Raw genomic sequence first — 21,630 nt, forward strand, 5'->3', positions numbered from 1 at the left:
TGTGTGCATGAGTCCAATGCTTTCATATTTAAAGCGTACAAGTTTTAAGAAAAAACTGTCTGTGTACATCAGGAATAGCACTATTGCTCGCCATTATACGACTTAAGCATTTTTCTCCCATCTCTCGTTTTTCAGATTCAATTTCTTATTTTCAGCTGTCACTGAGCTGGTGGGTAGAGACTCGCAACTATGGCGTCTCCCATTCACAGTACACAGCGACATGAGGGATTCCTGCTCTCCTGCCTCATAGAAAAAGCAGCACCATGGAGGGCATTATACTGCTGTACTGAGCAGTGTGGTTGTGAATACAGCTCTTAGGTGAGATAAACACGACAGCACCAACCCGGGTCAAAGTATATTATTATGTGTGTCTCTGACTCTGCTCAGCAGGTTTTCATATTGGATGATGAGTTCAGGAGGCAGACGGGAAGAGAAGTACATCATAAGTAAAGAAAGAAGCAGCTTTCTCTGATAAGAAATTACTAAGTTTCTAATTTTCACTTGCACTATTGACTTTTACAAAGTTTTCCAAAACAATAGTGACCATTTCAACGCTATATGAACGGGACCTGTGTTGTATGGGGCATGGAATGAGCACCCCAATAGGTCTTAAGCTCATAATCTCGCCTACTGTATTCTCACCCATCCCTTGTAGATTGTGAGCCCTCGCGGGAAGGGTCCTCTCTCCTTATGTACCAATCGTGACTTCTATTCATTAAGATTATTGTACTTGTCTTTTATTATGTATACCCCTCCTCACATGTAAACCGCTATGGAATAAATGGCGCTATAATAATAAATAATAATAATATTCCTCTTGTATTAAAGGGATAATACCACAGTTTCAAGTTATCCATAGGGTAGGTTTGGTTGCTAGGGATTAGAATGCTGGGCTCACTAGCGATCCCGATAACTTGGATCTGGAATTACAAGCATTGAGCAGAGGTGCGTGTGTTCAACCTTCACTCCATTCATACTCTAGAAGACTGCCAATAACTCGACCCTTGGCTATTACTTTGCGATCCCACAGAGTATGAATGGAGTGGAGATCCAGCCTGCACCCTTCGCCCCATTTAACACAGGGTTCTTCACAACTCCATCATCGTGTTTCCAAAGTCCAGTTCTCGGGATTACTAAGTACACCAGCATTCAGACCCTCAGCAATCAGTAAGTTAATTCCTATCCTATGGATAAAGGAAGAGTAGCAATTCTTGGACTAAATCCCAATCGGTTAGAAATCCTCTGATGAGCTGCATGGCTTCTCCCACTCTTGTCCAGTAGGTCTACGCACCTATTTACAGCAAAGTATTCCAATCATGTATCATGGCTTCTTACAGCTGCCCCGTAATACCCAAAGAGCAGTAATAAATCACATTTGTAGAGTCCTCCGAGATAATCCTACAGCAGGCTACAATTTATTTCTTTCCTCCATATCTATACACACCCACCATCCTCCGCCATCACCCGCCAGTATGCTGATACCGTGTTTAGACTAAGGTTGGCTGGTTTCAATCACCACGCTGGGAATGTTTCTGGGTAATAGATCTGAATAATAATGCATCAACCCTTCAAAAAGTTACCCTTTCTGGTGATTTTTAACATTCACCTCCTCCCACCCCACTTTAGTAGAGGGTTGCACAGAGCCTGTATAAACGCCCTTTCAATGGCTTATTGCTCCCTTGCTTGCTAACATGGCGATGTCTATAGCAGTGGTCTGTCGTCCTCCAACCTGGGGTGAAACTACAATGCTCAGCACGATCTGTGCACGCTGGGAATTGTATTTATGCCATTACTCATGGACCACAGGTTGCAGACCAATGGTCTACAGAAAGGATGATCCTTTCCCAAGAGGGCAGGTATGGGGGCCACAGAAGCCCAGCACCCTCTCTATGGGGCCCATAGCAGCTGCAAAAGCTGATTCAATATGATGTACAACTGGTTGCCAAATCATGGCGGGATGCATAGCTTTGATGGGCTGTTTGGATGGTTGACAACATATGGGTTGTATAGTCCTACCCAATGTATTCTATAGGATGTAATTGCTGTAATGAAATGGTTATTATCTGATGATCTATACCAAGACATAGTGAGATTTGTAGTGTCCATCAGCAGGATTGTCACAGGAGATATAGGAGATGGTAGGTGTTGTGCCTGTCTGTACAAAATTCTTCAGCCCGGAAGGGGTCAACGTCTGGCTGTACACCACAGGATATGATATCTGGTTTTGCTGCAGAATTAATTCAACATTTGCCCTACAGCACCTGTAAGTGTTGTGTCACTGATCTGCGGGGGAAGTCAGGATAGATACCCTTCCTGGGAATATGATATGAATTTCTGCTCGATAAAGGGTTAAATGATGAATGATCCCACTGGCGGCTAACGGAAATAAATTTGTCGGTGACTAACAGGAGGCTACCTGCATTTCTGGCATGCCTGGGGTGAATCAGAGGAAGAACACTTATCATGCCACACCCGGAGTGACACACAGCAGGCAGTGCCAGCCTCCATACACACTGCAGCATAATGACGAGCATGGGCAGGACACATGGGTACTGTGCCAAGCTGCAAAGGCATACGGTACTACAGAGAGACCAGGCCGGGGCAGTGCCAACACACACTCGCTGCCTGCTCTGCTATGAATGAATGTAGCAATGTCTACAGGGCATAGGTGCCAAATCACATGTGTAGTAATACCGCAAAGTGACAGCAAAGCTGCATATACAATACAATAGTGCCAATGCATATACCTTAGGGTGGGCACTGAGGGTGCCATATGGCAACAACTACCGACTATAATCTAGGGCTGAGCTGATCCCTTCTAGGTTGGCACTTAAAGTGATAGCAGAGCTGTTAACCTTATAAAAGGAAAGGAGTCCAGCTCAAAGGACAGGTTCAGCTCCATTCAGAGAAAATTCATGCACAGAACATCCGGTAATCATGATTAATGGTGCTGCGACACCTGAAATGCGTAGATGCCAACGCTATTTTAGGGCCAATTCATTCGCCACCATCTTACCTGAGGTCCTTTGCATGAATTTTATCTGAATAAAGCTGAACCTGTTCGCTGAGCTGGACTCCTTTCCTTTCTATTTGCATTTCTGGGCCGTGACAGAGCCAGTGCGAACGCGTCGGGAGATTATCAACGGTGAGCTGGAATTGTTATTACACGATCTGTTAACCTTATACTTATTATTTTTCTGCAATGCCAAAATGCTACTATATATGACAATGATTTTGACATTCCATTATTGGCATTAGAGCAGTGACCAAGTAAATGCCACAATAGGGAGTCAGAGGTAAAACCACCCCGGAGAATCGGGCTACCCACCCTGCCCACTATTCTGCAAGCAAATGGAGTTTGCACACTCATCCATTATAGTCCACAAGATCATAAACCTAAAGGGATTCTCTGGGACATTTTTTTTTTACAGACCATTTTGATGGATCATTGGACTTCTGAAGTCTAGGACTCTCGCCATTCAGCGCAAAAAGGGTATGTTCACACACACAGTGTTTTGCAGCTTCAAAAACCAGAGTCAAACCAGCTGATCATGGAGCCAGCACCCAATTATCTAATGTGACGTCTGGCTTTCCACCAATAGCACATGTTGTTGGCGGTTTGATGAACCAGGCATGTTAGATTTTCCACATGTCCGATCCTTTGTTCCCACAGGAGATAAGCTGCTTTCAGAGGAGTCAATGGCTATATTCACATGTTGTGTTTTTGGCACCAAAAACGTAGCAAAAACTGATACCTGAACTTTTTGCAGGGTTTTTTGCACGACCCATTGCTTTTAATGAGTGATGAGTGAAAAACACTGAAAAAACGCTGAAAAAAGTGACATGCTGCATTCTGCAAAAAAACAAGGTACTGCACAAAATACTGAGAGCTGTATGCATGAGATTTCTGAAATCTCATAGACTTTGCTGGTACTGTAAAACGCAGTTAAAAATTTGGATAAAAAGAAGCATAATAAACGCTAAAAAAAAAAAAGGTAACATGTGACATAGTCTATCAGCTACTTATTCCCCACTACCCTCTGAAAACACATCCATTACTAAGCTGAGTCTGTGGCTCCGATTCACCACTTTTCTGGAATAATTTGCTCTTTATTCTCTATACCTTTTGCGCCAATTTTTAACCTTCATGCACTATTTTTGCAGCAAGAGTTCTTCCAGCCGCACAGCCTTTTGTAAAGGGAACCGATCAGGTGAAAAAATGCTATTAACCTGCAGATATGGGGTTAATCTACAGGTCAACAGAGTTCTGAATCTGCCTGATGCCTGCACTGAGAGCCCCGCTGCCAGGTGGAAATGAACTTTGTTCCAACAGGCAGAGTTTGGATTTCAGTCACGGGGGCAGCGCAGGCAGGTGTTCAGTCACTGTTCTGTGTATAGAGAGCGGCGGTTCTAACCACGCCCCCCGCTCTGACTGTCAGCAGCTCAGCATTAGGCCCGGCTGTCAGTCAGTGCCGTGGGAGCAGTTACAGCTGCCACTCTCTATACACAGAGCAGTGACTTTACCCGCGCTGACGCCACCCCCGTGACTGAAACCGCAACATTACAGGGAGGTGTTTTTTTTTAATCTTCTGGTGAATCTTACCTGGGTCTCCCCCAGCCACCAGACAGCAGCAGGTGGACCCTTCAATCCAGGGGTTACCATGCTACCTCCTAGGTGACCCTTACCATATTTTTTATTTTTATCCTCCTCTCATAGGGTCACTCTATTTAGTGGGCTCTTTCCCACCACATCTTTTATCGCAAAGAATGAAGAAAAAGGCACAAATAAATGTCAGAGAATACCATAAGCCAACAAAAGAAAAGTGACTTGAAGAAATTGCAAATGATGAACCCGGTCCTGTGTGTCAAAGGTTGGGAAGAATAGCTCCATATCACTGACACAGATAATATATGTCTCCAAGGCAAATATGCTGCAAGCAACACTCCATATCTCAGCTGCCTGGACTCCTGTGAGTCTGGCAGTAACTAGGCAATTTATCAGGTTTTAGGGGGTGTAAGTATTTAACAATGGTAATTTATCTAAAAAACATGTAAATATAATACAACATGCAAGAATGGTATAGGTAAGTAAGACCAGTATAGGTGCAACGTGATATGTCCTATGAAGAAAGTCAGCAGCATGCCGCACAAAGCACAAAAGTTGTGTCAGAAGCGCTCACATTGACCCCTGAGATAAGGGAGCTGAGTGAAGTCTACAATGTCTCCTGCCTCCTCCTTTCTTGCATGTTCCAACATGAGAAGTGCCCAAAATAAGCTGTGGGCTACAAAGACAGACATTAGGCTAGGACGGCAAGTGCGTCTGTAGTTTACTATATATATCTATAGACATTGACTGAGTTGGTGTGTAATTAAACACATTCACAAATCTAATCGGGTTGGAGATACCATTTGAAACAAGCAATATATCTAAAACTCCTGAGAAAACCCTCTAAGATAAATATAAGCGAGTTGAGGTCCTAAAGGGTGTGCATAGCTTAGTAACTATTTTGATTTCTCTAATGTATTTAAAATAAAAAAGAGGCAACCTTGCAAACAAACAAAAAATATCTCCCTCTGTTATGTGCTACACCTTTTAAAAAGAACTATGTGTCTCCATGGCGACAGACTACAAACTCAAGCAGTGTAGTCTGATACTGCAGTGATGTCATTCCACCCCTTCTGCGCCTTCTTCTTGCTAAATTAAGTTGCCCACAGATATTAGATAGCTCCTGTCCAAACGTTTCTTCAGCAGACAGCTTTGACCTCCCATGCACATGAGCGGTGTGGCCGCTGCACTGAAGGCCCAGCTACTGGAGTGAATTAACTTTATTCCTGACGGCAACCTCCGGCTTTCAGTCATAGAAGCACAACATCAGTCACCGCTTGGTACATACTGTGCGGCGGATGTAACCGCACCCCAGCACGGACTGAGAATCAGGAAGCCCCTATTCACATGGTTCAGAAATTCCCACAAAACCAGCTTTTTTAGCTTACGTTAATCTAATGTGTGTGTGGGCCTTTACAGATAGTAGAAAGGTAGGCAGATGGAGAAGCGTTACACGTAACTCTAAAATCAAATTACTTCTTCATCGAGGAAGAGGACCTGAACTCTAGTGCCGTCCATTGGAAGTAGCAATCCTAAAAGTCAGTACTGACCCTTTAAGGAGCCTAGGAAAAAGCCAAACAAGAATCAACTATGGGGACACAAAGTTCTGCATAGGAACCGTGAACAAAAGATCGTAAGATATTTTTAATTATCATTATTTATTGAGTTGCTTTACTTTTTATTTTATATTCAGTGGAGCAACAAATAATGTGCTAAAAAAGAATATAAACCCTTGAAATGTAAAAGCAGGTTCTGGAGGAACTATCTGTGCTAAAAAAAAAAAAAGGTTCCGGAAGTATTGTAGAAAATTGGTTCAAAAATGAACTCACAATGTTTAAAAGTCAGAATGATATAATCTATAGAAGGATGAACCAGGGAATAATATACGGTGATAGTTAATCATCGTTATTAATAACTGTACTAACCAAGAGAAATGATCAATAGGTACGCAGCAGGAGACATCAGATACTAATAGGTCTAGGAAAAACACAGACAGAAGTCTATTAAAGAAACTCAACAATGTTTGTAAGTTCTGTTTTATCAAACATGGTTTCACTTCGAGGTGAATGTTTCCAATGATGCCAGTAATGAAAATTCCAAAACCTCCCAAGAAAAAATAATAAACCACAGACTAAGATATATACATTAGATTAATGTTGGCCAAACCCACTGACTTCATCGCGAACTGATGACTATCTAATGTAATAGTACCCCGTCAAGACCCTGACCTTGCAACATGTCAGTAGAAAGGGGGAGCTCCAAAGTCACCTTGCAGCTCCAAAATGGCTATCATGAACAGGCTTGGCGCAAACTACTCTGTTCCTAGAACCCAGGGTTTGCCCTGGCCTTCACCCTTTAACCCCTGTACAGGGATCTGGACTTACACAGGGGTCCCTGGACTAGACCCACAGAGTTAGCTGCTATTCAGTGGCGCAAGCTAGCAAGAAGTACAGTCAGGTAGCCGGGTCAGAACCAGGAAGTCGCCTCAGGAACAGAATCGTAAAACAAGTGGGTAGTCAAATGTTAAGCTGAGATCAAAGAATGGAAATAATCAGGACAAAACACAGGCACACAGCACAGATGTATATACCAGGGTAGCAGAACTATTGACTGGCAGTGGGTACTGGCTCTCAAAAGTTTATATAGACCAGCCATACCCAGTGCTGACAGGAGATGGAAACCCAAATTAACAAGATTAACCCCGTAGCTTCTGGAATGGTTAGAGCCACAATTCCCAGGAATCACCTGCAACATAGGAACGGTGCCATCTTGCAGTAACCGGCACAGATGTTACAGTTTTATAGATCACGTTATTACGTTCTATATTTTCACTCATACTCAGGTCACCACATAACAGGCAAAAGACAATATAGTAAGACTCCCTGTTGTGATATGGTTTATCTAATATATTTTTATATCTCTTGACTCTTTCTCCCAATTTTTTCCCGCTTTGCAGTTTTTTTATTGCTGTATCTGTAGTACCATATCCCAGGTTTCTAGTTTACTCATTTTTCAGCTACCTGATTGATCACCTATTCCATTTGTTGAGCACTTCTTTTTGTTAATTTCATACACGTTATACTTTCTTATGTTGTGCAATGTTTTTGTGTTCATGCTTAGCCTGACGAAAGATCTGTGACACAAAAAGTTGCGCTCACAAGAAAGTATATTCATAAATGCGGTGTTTCTTTTTGATTCTGCATAATACACAATAAAGATGTTTTGAGGCAATTTTGCTAATTCTGTAGAGCTGTTTCATCCTTTTCTAAATGTTCTGTAAGGCTATCTACTGGAATACAGAACAAGACGGCCTTTACATAACTGGTCACCATGGATGAACACAAAAATCATGGTTCACATGGGAAAAAGACAAAGCCATTGGCTCATTTGGTACTGGGTATTGTGCCAGTTGGTCTATTGCAATTCAACAATATGCCATTGGGTCAACACAAAGAGGCTGTACATGATACTACAGAGTAAACAATTAGCTACAAAGATGCTTCTAATTTTCGAGGAATGCAAATCTTTAAAAGAACCATTACAAATGGAGAACACAATACACATGCCATCTGGATGAAGCCATCCATTTATTAAAGTCTTAAACTGTAACATGGGTCTTAGGTATACATAATTATGATCCATACATCATGAATGTCCAGTGTAGAGGAAGTGACATTACTTGTGGAGGCGGTGCTTGTCTCTGCATGCCAGGTATTCCTACATGCACTGACAGTGCGCTCTGCTGCCGGGTCGCTACTTCTGATCAGAGCTGTTGAGAGAGCGCACTGTCATTATGCCCATTGCACAGTGACAAGAATCTACTGAGCATCCGTTGGAATTGACTGCCGACGCATACTTAGTTTAGCAGGGACTAACTCAGCCCATGAAACGAAAATCACTGATGAGCAGAGATTGGGGGCAGAGACTGAGGCATTGATACTGTCCCTGATGATGCTTTGTTTGAGCATCCTGGAATGCACAGGGATACTCAAACAAAGCATCATCAAAAAGGAAGCATTAAAAAAAATAATAATAATAGTTAGATCTTGTGGTTGGTGGAGGATAGTGAATTTTTAATTAAAATATATTAGTATTGAGTATCCCAGCCTGCACTGGAATACTCAAATGAAGCGTCATCAAAAAGATAGAAGTAAAAAAATAAAATAAAATAGTGAGATAATGTGGTTAGGGAAGGATAGTGAATTTTTAATTAAAATATATTACAAAATAGATTAGATTTAGATTATGGCATTAAATAGATAGGCATTTAGAATGAAATTGAATTTCTGTTTGGCACCACCCTTTTAAGCCTCAGAGCATGGATTGAAGAGAATCAGTGGTGTGCCCACTTATGTCTATTCCACCCTCTATTACATCTATGTTATAATCCTAATAAAAGTGCCACACTCTAAACGGTATAAACATTCTCTTTCCAATACTACGTTAAATGGGTAGGATGTTGACTTTGCTATAGATTTGCATGCCTGTAATTTAACACTTCGACCTTATGGAGTTGCAGGTTGTCTACAAACAGTTCTTACACAAGGTGAATGAGAATCATAAGTTGGAATTCCTGTTTACATACTCATTTTCACACAGGTTTTTACTTGTCTACTGGAATTCTTGAGCCAACTAAAACAATCGGACTAAAGGCCCCGTCTCACATAGCGAGATCGCTAGCGAGATCGCTGCTGAGTCACAAGTTTTGTGACGCAACAGCGACCTCCATAGCGATCTCGCTATGTGTGACACGTACCAGCGATCAGGCCCCTGCTGCGAGATCGCTGGTCGTGTCGGAATGGCCTGGACCTTTTTTTGGTCGTTGAGGTCCCGCTGACATCGCTGAATCGGTGTGTGTGACACCGATCCAGCGATGTCTTCACTGGTAACCAGGGTAAACATCGGGTTACTAAGCGCAGGGCCGCGCTTAGTAACCCGATGTTTACCCTGGTTACCAGCGTAAATGTAAAAAAAACCAAACAGTACATACTCGCCTTTCGGTGTCCAGGTCCCTTGCCGTCTGCTTCCTGCTCTGAGTGCCGCCGTACAGTGAGAAGTGAGAGCACAGCAGTGACGTCACCGCTGCGCTCTGCTCTCAGTGTACGGCCGGATCTCAGTCAGAGCAGGAAGCGGACGGCAAGGGACCTGGACACCGAAAGGCGAGTATGTACTGTTTGTTTTTTTTGGTAACCAGGGTAAACATCGGGTTACTAAGCGCGGCCCTGCGCTTAGTAACCCGATGTTTACCCTGGATACCCGGGTGCTGCAGGGGGACTTCGGCATCGTTGAAGACAGTTTCAACGATGCCGAAGTCGTTCCCCTGATCGTTGGTCGCTGGAGAGAGCTGTCTGTGTGACAGCTCCCCAGCGACCACACAGCGACTTACCAACGATCACGGCCAGGTCGTATCGCTGGTCGTGATCGTTGGTAAATCGCTTAGTGAGACGGGGCCTTAAGACTCATTGCAAGAGTTAAATATGGTTCCTCCCAGAGTAAAGCTGAAGGTGAGATCCAATCTTAGCACTCAAGCAAATTTTCTGATGGTTCTCCAGAGTAGATATTCATTTCTAACTAGTCTCTTGGCATTTACATATAAAGGAGGTCCAGTTAATGATAACAGATTTGATGGTGCTCCGGGGGATCATAATATCTCATATCTCAACCCTGACTTGTACTTCTCAACAACTTTGTCCCTGACCTGTTGGGAGATCTCCATGGCCTTCATGGGGTCGTTTGGTTAGTGGTGCCTCTTTGCTTAACCTTAAAGGCCTTTCAGAAAAGGTGTGTATATACTGACAGACCATATGACACATAGATCCCCCCCCCCTTCCCCGGTAGGACTTCCTCTCACTTAGCATGTGACTTTTGAAGGTAATTATTTGCACCAGAAATTTTTAGGGGCTTCATAGCAAAATGGGGGAATACATATGCACATGCCAATTTTTAGTTATTTAATCTCATAAGTTTAATTTATGCCTATATTTTTCTCACTTCACTTCAACTACTTATACTATTTAGTTCTGATGCATCACCCAGAAATCGGATTACAAAAATATTTAAACACAGGTTGCAATGTAACAAAATAGGTAAAAAACCAAGAGGGGTGAATATTTTCGCAAGCCACTGTACATCTAAAAATGCCATAATAAGCTCCATAAAATAATTACTGGTAGACGTTTTCGCTTATGTTAGAAAAAATTATTACAGGATTCTTCCCATCTTCATAGATGGATACTGTTGGAAAAATTTTCAGACATTCTTGAGATATCAACACTTTCCTTTTGTTTACAATTCATTGTCTTGGAGACCGACCACTGCTGCTAGATGGCTGGACACGCGCAGGGGCAAAATAATGCTTTTCTATTGAGTTTGTAAGCACTGTGTTAAAGCTAGTCATATTGCTGGAGTACGCTTTTGCCTCCTAACCCAGTCAGCTTCAGCATTGTGCTTACAAGCTTGATAGCAGAAGTGGTCAGTCTCCTAGGCAATGAGAAGTAAGCAAAAGAAAAGTGTTAATATCTTGGGGAAAGGATGCAAATTTTTATAAGCATCAAATTGCAAAAGTGCTTGTTTTTCCAAGCCCTATCTGACAATATCGATCTATGAAAATGGAAATAACTCTAAAAGGAGCCCTTTAAGCAGATGCATTCCTGTAGACTTAGGAAACAATTTTCAGCCACGTGGTTATTGTATTTTATTCTCAAGGATTATGGGATTTCAGTCCTATTGTTCCCAAGTACAGTAGACATTGCCAGGAGTGTGATCCACACCCTGGTATAGCCTCAGCAGCATTACTTTCTTTAGCTAAAGGGTGAATGAATGAATGAATTCTGCCCCCACAGGGCACAGATTTTCTAAGAGATGAGGTATGTACAGAAGGGAGGTGATGCGAGAACACACCAAGAATCTATGGAATGCGTGGCAGGAAATGAGGACTAAACACACACACCTATATACTCACTCCTGCTATACACAGCACACTCCTACTAACACAGGTAATATTGCACCACAGCTATATAACTACCTGCGTGATCTTCAGCTAAAATGTTATATTTTAACCAAACACATACTAAAAAATAATTTAAAAATTTATATTCAGCATGAAGGTTGTATATATATACACTGCTCAAAAAAATAAAGGGAACACTAAAATACCACATCCTAGATATCTCTGAATGAAATATTCCAGTTGCAAATTTTTATTCACTGCATAGTGGAATGTGTTCAGAATAATAAAACATAACAATTATCAATGTAAATCAAAATGAATATCCCATGGAGGTCTGGATTTGGAGTGATACTCAAAATCAAAGTGGAAAATTAAGTTACAGGCTGATCCAACTTCAGTGGAAATGCCTCAAGACAAGGAAATGATTCTCAGTAGTGTGTGTGGCCTCCACGTGCCTGTATGACCTCCCTAATGTACAACGCCTGGGCATGCTCCTGATGAGGCAGCGGATGGTCTCCTGATGGATCTCCTCCCAGACCTGGACTAAAGCATCCGCCAACTCCTGGACATTCTGTGGTGCAACGTGACGTTGGTGGATGGAGCGAGACATGATGTCCCAGATGTGCTCAATCGGATTCAGGTCTGGGGAACGGGTGGGCCAGTCCATTGCTTCAATGCCTTCATCTTGCAGGAACTGCTGACACACTCCAGCCACATGAGGTCTGGCATTGTCCTGCATTAGGAGGAACCAAGGGCCAACCGCACCAGCATATGGTTTCACAAGGGGTCTGAGGATCTCATCTCGGTACCTAATGGCAGTCAGGCTACCTCTGGCGAGCACATGGAGGGCTGTGCGGCCCTCCAAAGAAATGCCACCCCCCACCATTACTGACCCATTGCCAAACCGGTCATGCTGAAGGATGTTGCTGGCAGCAGATCGCTCTCCACAGCATCTCCAGACTCTGTCACGTCTGTCACATGTGTTCAGTGTGAACCTGCTTTCATCTGTGAATAGCACAGGGCGCCAGTGGCGAATTTGCCAATCCTGGTGTTCTGTGGCAAATGCCAAGCATCCTGCATGGTGTTGGGCTGTGAGCACAACCCCCATCTGTGGACGTCGGGCACTCAGACCATCCTCATGAAGTCGGTTTCTAACCGACAACAGAATATAACTCCAAGTAAATCAAACTTCTGTCAAATCAAACTGTCCACTTAGGAAGCAACATTGTTGACAATAAATTTCACATGCTGTTGTGCAAATGGAATAGACAATAGATGGAAATTATTGGCATTTATTTTGCATGATTAAGGGAGCTTAGTCTCCAGAAACGCGTTGAGATTCTTACCCATATGGCTTGTGCTGAAGTCTGTATCCTCTATGCTTAAAAGTATGTGAATAAAGAAAATTATTTTTTACGGATTCGGTGAAGCTGGACATTCTTTTCATTATTTATCAAGACACCCTCAATAAAGGAGTGGTTCTGCAGGTGGGGACCACAGACCACATCTCAGTACCAATGCTTTCTGGCTGATGTTTTGGTCACTTTTGAATGTTGGTTTTGCTTTCACACTGGTGGCAGCATGAGACGAACTCTACAATTCACACAAGTGGCTCAGGTAGTGCAGCTCATCCAGGATAGCACATCAATGCGAGCTGTGGCAAGGTTTGCTGTGTCTGTCAGCGTAGTGTGCAGAGGCTGAAGGCGCCACCAGGAGACAGGCCAGTACACCTGGAGACGTGGAGGGGGCTGTAGGAGGGCAACAACCCAGCAGCAGGACCGCTACCTCAGCCTTTGTGCGAGGAGTAACAGGAGGAGCACTGCCAGAGCCCTGCAAAATGACCTCCAGCAGGCCACAAATGTGCATGTGTCTGCACAAACGGATAGAAACCGACTCCATGAGGATGGTCTGAGTACCCGACTTCTACAGAAGGGGGTTGTGCTCACAGCCCAACACCATGCAGGACGCTTGGCATTTGCCACAGAACACCAGGATTGGCAAATTCGCCACTGGCGCCATGTGCTCTTCACAGATGAAAGCAGGTTCACACTGAGCACATGTGACAGACGTGACAGAGTCTGGAGACGCCATGGAGAGCGATCTGCTTCTGCTGCCTGCAACATCCTTCAGCATGACCGGTTTTGCAGTGGGTCAGTAATGGTGTTGGGGTGGCATTTCTTTGGAGGGCCGCACAGCCCTCCATGTGCTCAACAGAGGTAGCCTGACTGCCATTAGGTACCGAGATGAGATCCTCAGACCGTTTGTGAGAGACCATATGCTGGTGCGGTTGGCCATGGATTCCTCCTAATGCAGGACAATGCCAGACCTCATGAAGATGAAGGCATTGAAGCTATGGACTGGCCCGCCTGTTCCCCAGACCTGAATCCGATTGAACACATCTGGGACATCATGTCTCACACCTTCCACCAACGTCACATTGCACCACAGACTGTCCATGAGTTGGCGGATACTTTAGTCCTGGTCTGGGAGGAGATCCCTCAGGAGACCATCAGCCGCCTCATCAGGAGCATGCCCAGACATTGCAGGGAGATCATACAGGCACGTGGAGGCCACACACACTACTGAGCATCATTTCCTTGTCTTGAGGCATTTCCACTGAAGTTGAATCAGCCTGTAACTTCATTTTCCACTTTGATTTTGAGTATCACTCCAAATCCAGACCTCCATGGGATATTCACCTTGATTTACATTGATAATTGTTATGTTTTATTGTTCTGAACACATTCCACTATGCAATGAATAAAGATTTACAACAGGAATATTTTGTTCAGTAATATCTAGGATGTGGGATTTTAGTGTTCCCTTTATTTTTTTGAGCAGTATATATATACTAGATTGTGGCCCGATTCTAAAGCATCGGGTATTCTAGAATATGCATGTCCCCGTAGTATGTGATTCGCAGCAGACTGTGCCCGTCGCTGATTGGTTGAGGCAACCTTTATGACATCATCGTCGCCATGGCAACCATTATGACATCTACGTCGATACTGTGCCCGTCGTTGATTGGTCGAGGCCTGGCGGCCTCGACCAATCAGAGACGCGGGATTTCCAGGACAGACAGACAGACATACAGATGGAAAAACCCTTAGATTGGCTGATTGGTCAAGGCAATCTTTATAACATCATCGTCACCATGGGAACCATTATGACATCTACGTCGATACTGTGCCCGTCGCTGATTGGTCGAGGCCTGGCGGCCTCGACCAATCAGAGGCGCGGGATTTCCATTATGACATCATCATCGCCATGCTGTGCCCGTCGCTGATTGGTCGAGGCCGCCAGGCCTCGACCAATCAGAGACGCGGGATTTCCAGGACAGACAGACAGACAGAAAGACAGACAGACAGACAGAAAGACAGACAGACAGACGGAAAAACCCTTAGACAAATATATATATATATATATATATATATATATATATATATATATATACACACAGAATATCAAAGAATCACCTCCTACATTACAAAGAAGAAAATAACCAGGTGCCTCTAGTAGACACCTACAATCCAAATCTGGAGATGCTAAGGGGAGCTGAACGGAAATTACGATGTATTATTCCTGTGTCCTGTTGTGCATAAATATGTGACTCTTCAGATTCTGTATCATTCTATGACTGATGAAGGGACCTGAGTAGTCTCGAAAGCTTGCAATCTGTTACCATCTTTTCAGTTTGCCATTAAAAAGTATCAACCACTGAAGACTCTCACTTCTAAATACTTTTCTTACAAATTTAGATATTTAAAAGTTGAAAAATAATAAAAAAGTCAAATTTAAAAACTGCAAATTTATAAAACGACATATTGTTTAGAGTGGTCAGTTGTAATTATAGACAACCTATGGCTGTCAGAGAATGCTAAGAGTTTTAGTTTGGAGAAGCAGAGGATGGAGGTCATGATTACAGACTGTCTGTAGACTGCTGACTTTTGTATCCCATTAATGCAATTCCTTAAAGGAGTATTCCCAATCTCCCAAGATCTTATCCCAATATGTAGTAGATGTAATAAGAATAATAGTGGCAGGGGGGCGTGGCCTGACCGCTAATGGAGCAGGCCCATAACGCGGGAGCTCCACTGCCAGAAGATATAAGCGGCTCATAGCGACATACCCGCAGCCCTTCCAGTCCTGTACCACCTCGCACCAGTACCTCACTTACCGGTGAGTACATGGGGAAAACGAAAGCCGGCCCCAGGGATTCCACTAGGAACATCAGTGATTTCTTTGCGGCCTCTCCCCAGACGCGCCAGACATCCAAGATGGCGCCGCTATCACCTAGACTGTCCCGCTCAGCGCGCCGAGGTTCTCAATCATCCTCCTCGAGCGCAGCTGCAACAGACCTCACCGACGCCCCGATCACAGCACCTATGATGAAGGTCATGTTGGGAGACCTACGCACTTCCCTTCAGGAAGATATGCCCGCTATGATGGCGGACCTTAAAGGAAAGGTGGAGGAGCTGGGGAGCCGTACAGACCACCTAGAACAAAAGATGGCAGAACTTGTGGCCTCACATAATGATTTGTGGGATGCACATGAGAACCTAAGTTCTCTTGCTAACAAAACCCTCTCCAAAACTCTGGACCTGGAGGACAGATCTAGAAGAAATAACGTTAAGCTCAGAGGCATTGAAGAAACAGTGGGCTCGGAATACTTAAGACCCTTCTTACAAGACTTCATACTTGCTGTTCTCCCTAACGCAACTAAAGAGGGAGTTATTATTGATCGTATTCACCGGATCCCCAAGCCTTCAGGATTGGGCCCCACTGTCCCCAGAGATGTGCTGGCACGTATACACTTTTTCATCATGAAAGAGGAGTTTCTGCAAACACTAAGAAGTAAACCAACATTACCTGAACGCTTTGCTAAAGTCTCTGTCTTCCCTGACTTATCAGCCGGCACTTTGGCCCAACGCAGGGCTTTTTTGCCATATACCACAATGTTAAGGGAGAAGGGGATCCTATACCGCTGGGGCTTTCCTACTAAGCTCTGCATTCGCAAAGACGGTTCAGTCACCACCTGCCTAACCCCCTCACAAGCAGCAAAGACCTTGTCTCAATGGGGGTTGACTCCTCCCGGCTCTCTGCCCTCGACAACTGCTTCTCCTGGTCCTGGTGGATCTAAATCTGGAAGACGCCGGATTTCTACGGACTGGAAGGTTGCCTGAAGTCACAACTTTACTGCTTCCTGGCTGGAATCCTCCTTTTTTTTTACTTCTTTTTCTTTTTTAGATTATTATTTTTCTCTATTCCCGCGCAAACCTTTTTTTTTTTATTTTTTATTTTTTCTGCTGAGCTCGGTCCCCTGTAGGACCCCCTCAGCATATTGCCCCATAGGTGAATTGTTTCTCTGTTTCACCTCTGGATTCGGGTAACACCTGAATGGACTCTCAGGTTATGGTTTTTTTGTTGTTTGTCTGTTCATACCCTTCCCTCTTCCCTCCTTTCCTCTCCCCCTTTCCTGCACCATTTTATTTGCTGGTTCCTCATGTTGGTCCACCTTGTCGCCATAAGATATTGCAATGTTTCTGGTTGAATGTTCACATTTGCATTCTTCTTATTATCAATAATGAGTATCTCACTTTTTTCTATTAATGTTAATGGCCTCAACTCGCCTGGGAAGAGGTCTCTGGTTTGGCGTCAACTCTCTAAAATGCATCATGATATCGTTTGCATTCAAGAGACTCATTTGTTAGAACGAGATAACTTTAGAATGCATTCAGGCCGATACCCTCACCAATTTTTTGCCAATGCCAATTCCAAAAAAGCTGGAATCGCCATCTTTGTTAACAAAGCGATTTCTTTTCAATTAGTTAACTCTGTGGCAGACCCTTTGGGCAGATTCCTCATAGTGCTATGCCTAATTAATAATACCCCCTATACTATTGCCTCCATTTACGCCCCAAACTTTGGCCAAATCAAGTTTTTAAACTCCTTTTTCCAAACGTTGAGCAGTATCCAACATGGTTATAAACTGATTGCAGGTGACTTTAACATTCCGGTATCTAAGGCCCTGGACTGCTCGGCCTCTTCTGTGTCCAGAGGTGAAGCAGCCAAACTTATTAACGCATTCAACCTTCATGATATCTGGAGATACTTCCACTGTAATGAGCGGGATTACACATTCTGGTCATCCAGGCGAGGTTCTTATAGCAGAATTGACTATATACTGGTGGATGATGTGGCCCTCCCTCACTGTATTTCCGCAGAGATAGGTAATATTACTTGGTCTGACCATGCTCCTGTCTCGATCTCCCTAAAGGATCCTCTTGCAATTAGACCTCCCTCACATTAGCGGCTTAACGAATTCCTTCTAAAGGACCAATCAAATTCCCTAATGATAGAGGCCTCTTTAAAGGAATTTTTCTCCATGAACGATACTGAGGAGATATGTGATGACTCCCTTTGGTTTGCTCATAAGGCGGTGATTCGTGGCCACTTTATCAAATTGGCTGCCTTAGCTAAGCGGAAATATAACATGAACCCCCACACAGCTTTGGGTGCGATAGCCCAACTTGAAGCTCAACACAAACTACTACCATCTCCGCAATTGCTCTCAGCACTTTCAGAAGCTCGCCTTCATCTCTGCCAATTGCTTCTCCGCAGAACAGAAAATGCACTCAGGAAATCCAATGCCAAATTCTACTCAATGGGGGATCGAGCGGGTGCATTGCTGGCCAGGCGTGTCAAAAAAAGGGAGGCCCAGTCCAAAATTCACTACCTTCTGAGACCTGACGGCTCTCGTATTTACAATCCAATTCACATAGCGGAAGAGTTTGCGTCATACTACACCTCTCTATATAACCTTAACTTAGATGCCAATACTCCTCAACCGTCCCAACTCTCCATAGCCTCCTTCCTAGATAAGGCAAATCTACCTTCAGTTACTTCAGAACAACTATCCTTCCTTAATTCACCGATTGAGTCATCTGAAATAACCCAAATTATTAAAGAGACTAAAAAACGTTCGGCCCCTGGTCCGGATGGTTTTTCTTTTTCTTATTATTTTCAATTCCTCCCTATCCTGTCCCCCTACATCTTACGCCTCTTTAATCACTGGCTCTCTACGGGCAGTATTAAAAAGGAAGGCCTAGAAGCCTCTATAGCAACTCTTCCCAAACCAGGGAAGCCTATGACCTCCCCAGGGAACTTTCGCCCCATTGCTCTTTTAAACTGCGATGTCAAAATTTATGCTAAACTTTGGGCCAATGGGCTAATGACAATACTCCCTTCACTCGTACACCCGGACCAGGTTGGGTTTGTTCCTGGTAGACAGACCAGAGACGGCACAAGACGCTTGATTGATTTGCTGGATGTGGTGGAGAGGGGGACCCTTCCCAGTGTATTTCTGTCCCTTGACGCAGAGAAAGCGTTTGACAGAGTGCACTGGGGGTTTATTGATCTCACTCTTCAAAGATTCGGTCTCTCTAGCCAAATTACCAAAGCTATTATGGCCCTTTATTCCAATCCCTGTGCATCTGTCCGTTCCGGCGGTTTCAGATCCAGTGTTTTCCCCATCTCCAATGGTACCCGCCAAGGCTGCCCTCTCTCCCCCATCATCTTTGAGCTCATTATGGAGCCTCTTGCTGCTACTGTGAGACAGTGCCCTAACATAAGGGGGATAAGGGTGGGAGATCATGAACATAAAATTGGTCTATACGCCGATGATGTAGTCTTAACTTGTTCAGCTCCTTTTGACTCCCTTAATGCTGTCTCCGATATTCTTGCGCAATTTGCTGAAGCTTCATATTACAAATTAAATTTATCTAAATCTACAATTTTCCCTCTATTCCTTCCATCCTCTCTCCAGCGGCATATTCAATCTAAGTTCCCTTTCTTCTGGTCCCCTCTTGGCTTTACCTACTTAGGTATTCAAATATCTCATACCAAAAACATTGTCCGCATTAACTGTGACGCAACTCTTTCTGATATCAAAAAAGAGCTAGACCAATTCTCTAACTCTCGCTTGTCCTGGATGGCCAGAATTCAAACTAGTAAGATGCTAATCCTTCCTAAGCTCATTTATCTTTTCAGATGTCTCCCTCTCTCCGTCCCATCTAGATATATATCAGCATTCCAATCTCTGATCGATCGTTTTATTTGGAATGGCAAACCCCATAGAATCAAACGATCGTTAATGTCACTCCCATACTCCAAAGGAGGTCTTGGGGCTCCTAGAGTCCAAGCCTACTATAAGGCTGCTCTTCTAGAACCTCTCAAAATCTGGTGGGAAGGTGGTTCGTCGCTTATGTGGTTTAATATAGAGTCTAACTTCGCTCCTAGACAATCTCTCAAAGTACTGTTGGAATTATGTTTGCTCCGGTCTGCCCCTCATGGCCCCTTTCTTAATACAATACGCTCTGGCATCAAAATTTGGTCAGAATTATGCCCTACTCTTCTCTCTTTCTTAACCCATTTTGTGTCCCTTCAAGCTTTGGAATCTGCGGTTGATGGTTTGTCTCTCTCAGCCTGGGGGAGATGTGGGATTCTCTGGGTACGCGACTTATTTAACTGTTGGTCTGATACCATTCCCGGATTTGACTGCACGCTACTCTCTCCCTGGAGGATGTTTCTTCCAATATTTCCAAATTCGTAGCCTCCTGAAACGTTGCACCCAATTTGGGCCGCCCGCCCTTCACCCGGAAGAGGAGACTCCATTCCAAAGATTTTTTAGACCAAATACGTTGATTGCTCATGGCATTTCAATTATTTACAAAGCCCTCCTATCACATGATTTAGTATGCAAACTCCCTTTCATGTCCTCATGGGAGGCTGCCCTTTCTTTCGATGCTCCCCTGGCTGACTGGGACTTTGCTATGACACACCCATCCAAATTTTCTTCTTGTATTGGGCATTTAGAGCAAATTAAAAAATCCACCTCCAATGGTACTTTACTCCAACCAAGTTGGCTAAATTCCACCTTTCTTCCTCCCCTCTGTGTTGGAAAGGTTGCAACCTCATTGGTTCGCTAGCCCACGTATGGTGGGAATGCCCGTGTCTTAGGTCATTTTGGTGTCAAGTTGAATCCATATTAATAGAGATTACTCAACTCCCTCTTGTTTTAACGGGCCCCCTCGCCATCCTGGGTATATCACTTTTGAATTTCCCCCGTCCCCTCCAACCCATAATCTCTAATATCCTTGTCGCTGCGAGGCACTGCATTGCAAAATATTGGAAATCCTCTACAGTTCCCTTTAAAGACGAATTAGTTGCAAGGGTTAGTCTGCACCTTAGCTATGAGTTGATCACAGTAGACGGTCTGTCTAAGAAGAACAAAATTCTCACATGGTGGGACCCTTGGATTTCATCCCCTTTTGTATCAATCCCTACCTCACTTCTTCCTAATCCTACTAGTTAATTGAGAGGTATTATGTTGATCCTTCTCTGCATTGTTATATTCTTTTGCATTTGGGAATACTGTGTATATTGGCCTTTTGTATCATATCAGTGGTGATTTCCGTCCCTTGTCTCCCCTTCTCCCTATTTCTTATTCTGTTGTTACTGTAAATTTTTATTACTCAATAAAAATTTGAATGGTTAAAAAAAAAAAGAATAATAGTGGCAAACACCTCCAATTAGAACTGTAGTATAGTTTTTCTGATGCGCTATGTCCCTTTCCTCATGTGCTGGCATTGCAGGACCTTAGGTATCCATGGTTACGTCCACTGATAAAGTGACAGTTAGCTAGTTGCTAGTGGTCGTATCCATAGATACCTAGGGTCCTGCAATGCCTGCACATGAGGTAAGAGACATAGTGAATCAGAAAAACTATACTACATTTCTAATTGGAGGTATGTGCTAATATTATTATTATTACACCTACTATATATCGGGATAGGATCTTGGAGATGGGAATACTCCTTTAAGGTTTGGTTTTAGGTCCATTCTTCTACAACGTGTCCTGTCCAGGGCTACTGTAAGTATACAGCTTATCGACACCTCCAGTGGCATCCTGTCTGGAAGATAGACAAAACTTTCCTCAGGAAATGGGATGGCATCACCCATTATCATGTGTAAGACAGAAGGACTGTGGTCAGAGACTATAAATGTACTAATAAGC

At 43.7% G+C, this 21,630-nt stretch overlaps 1 protein-coding gene across 2 annotated transcripts in view; it reads right to left on the bottom strand.

Moving 5' to 3' along the window:
* Positions 1–21,630, bottom strand: part of ITGA3 (integrin subunit alpha 3) — a 117,625-nt gene that overhangs the window by 84,023 nt on the left and 11,972 nt on the right. The gene's annotated exons all lie outside the window — the stretch shown is intronic.

The sequence above is a fragment of the Ranitomeya variabilis genome, chromosome 4 (assembly GCF_051348905.1).
Source record: "Ranitomeya variabilis isolate aRanVar5 chromosome 4, aRanVar5.hap1, whole genome shotgun sequence".
Classification (NCBI taxonomy): Eukaryota; Metazoa; Chordata; class Amphibia; order Anura; family Dendrobatidae; genus Ranitomeya; species Ranitomeya variabilis.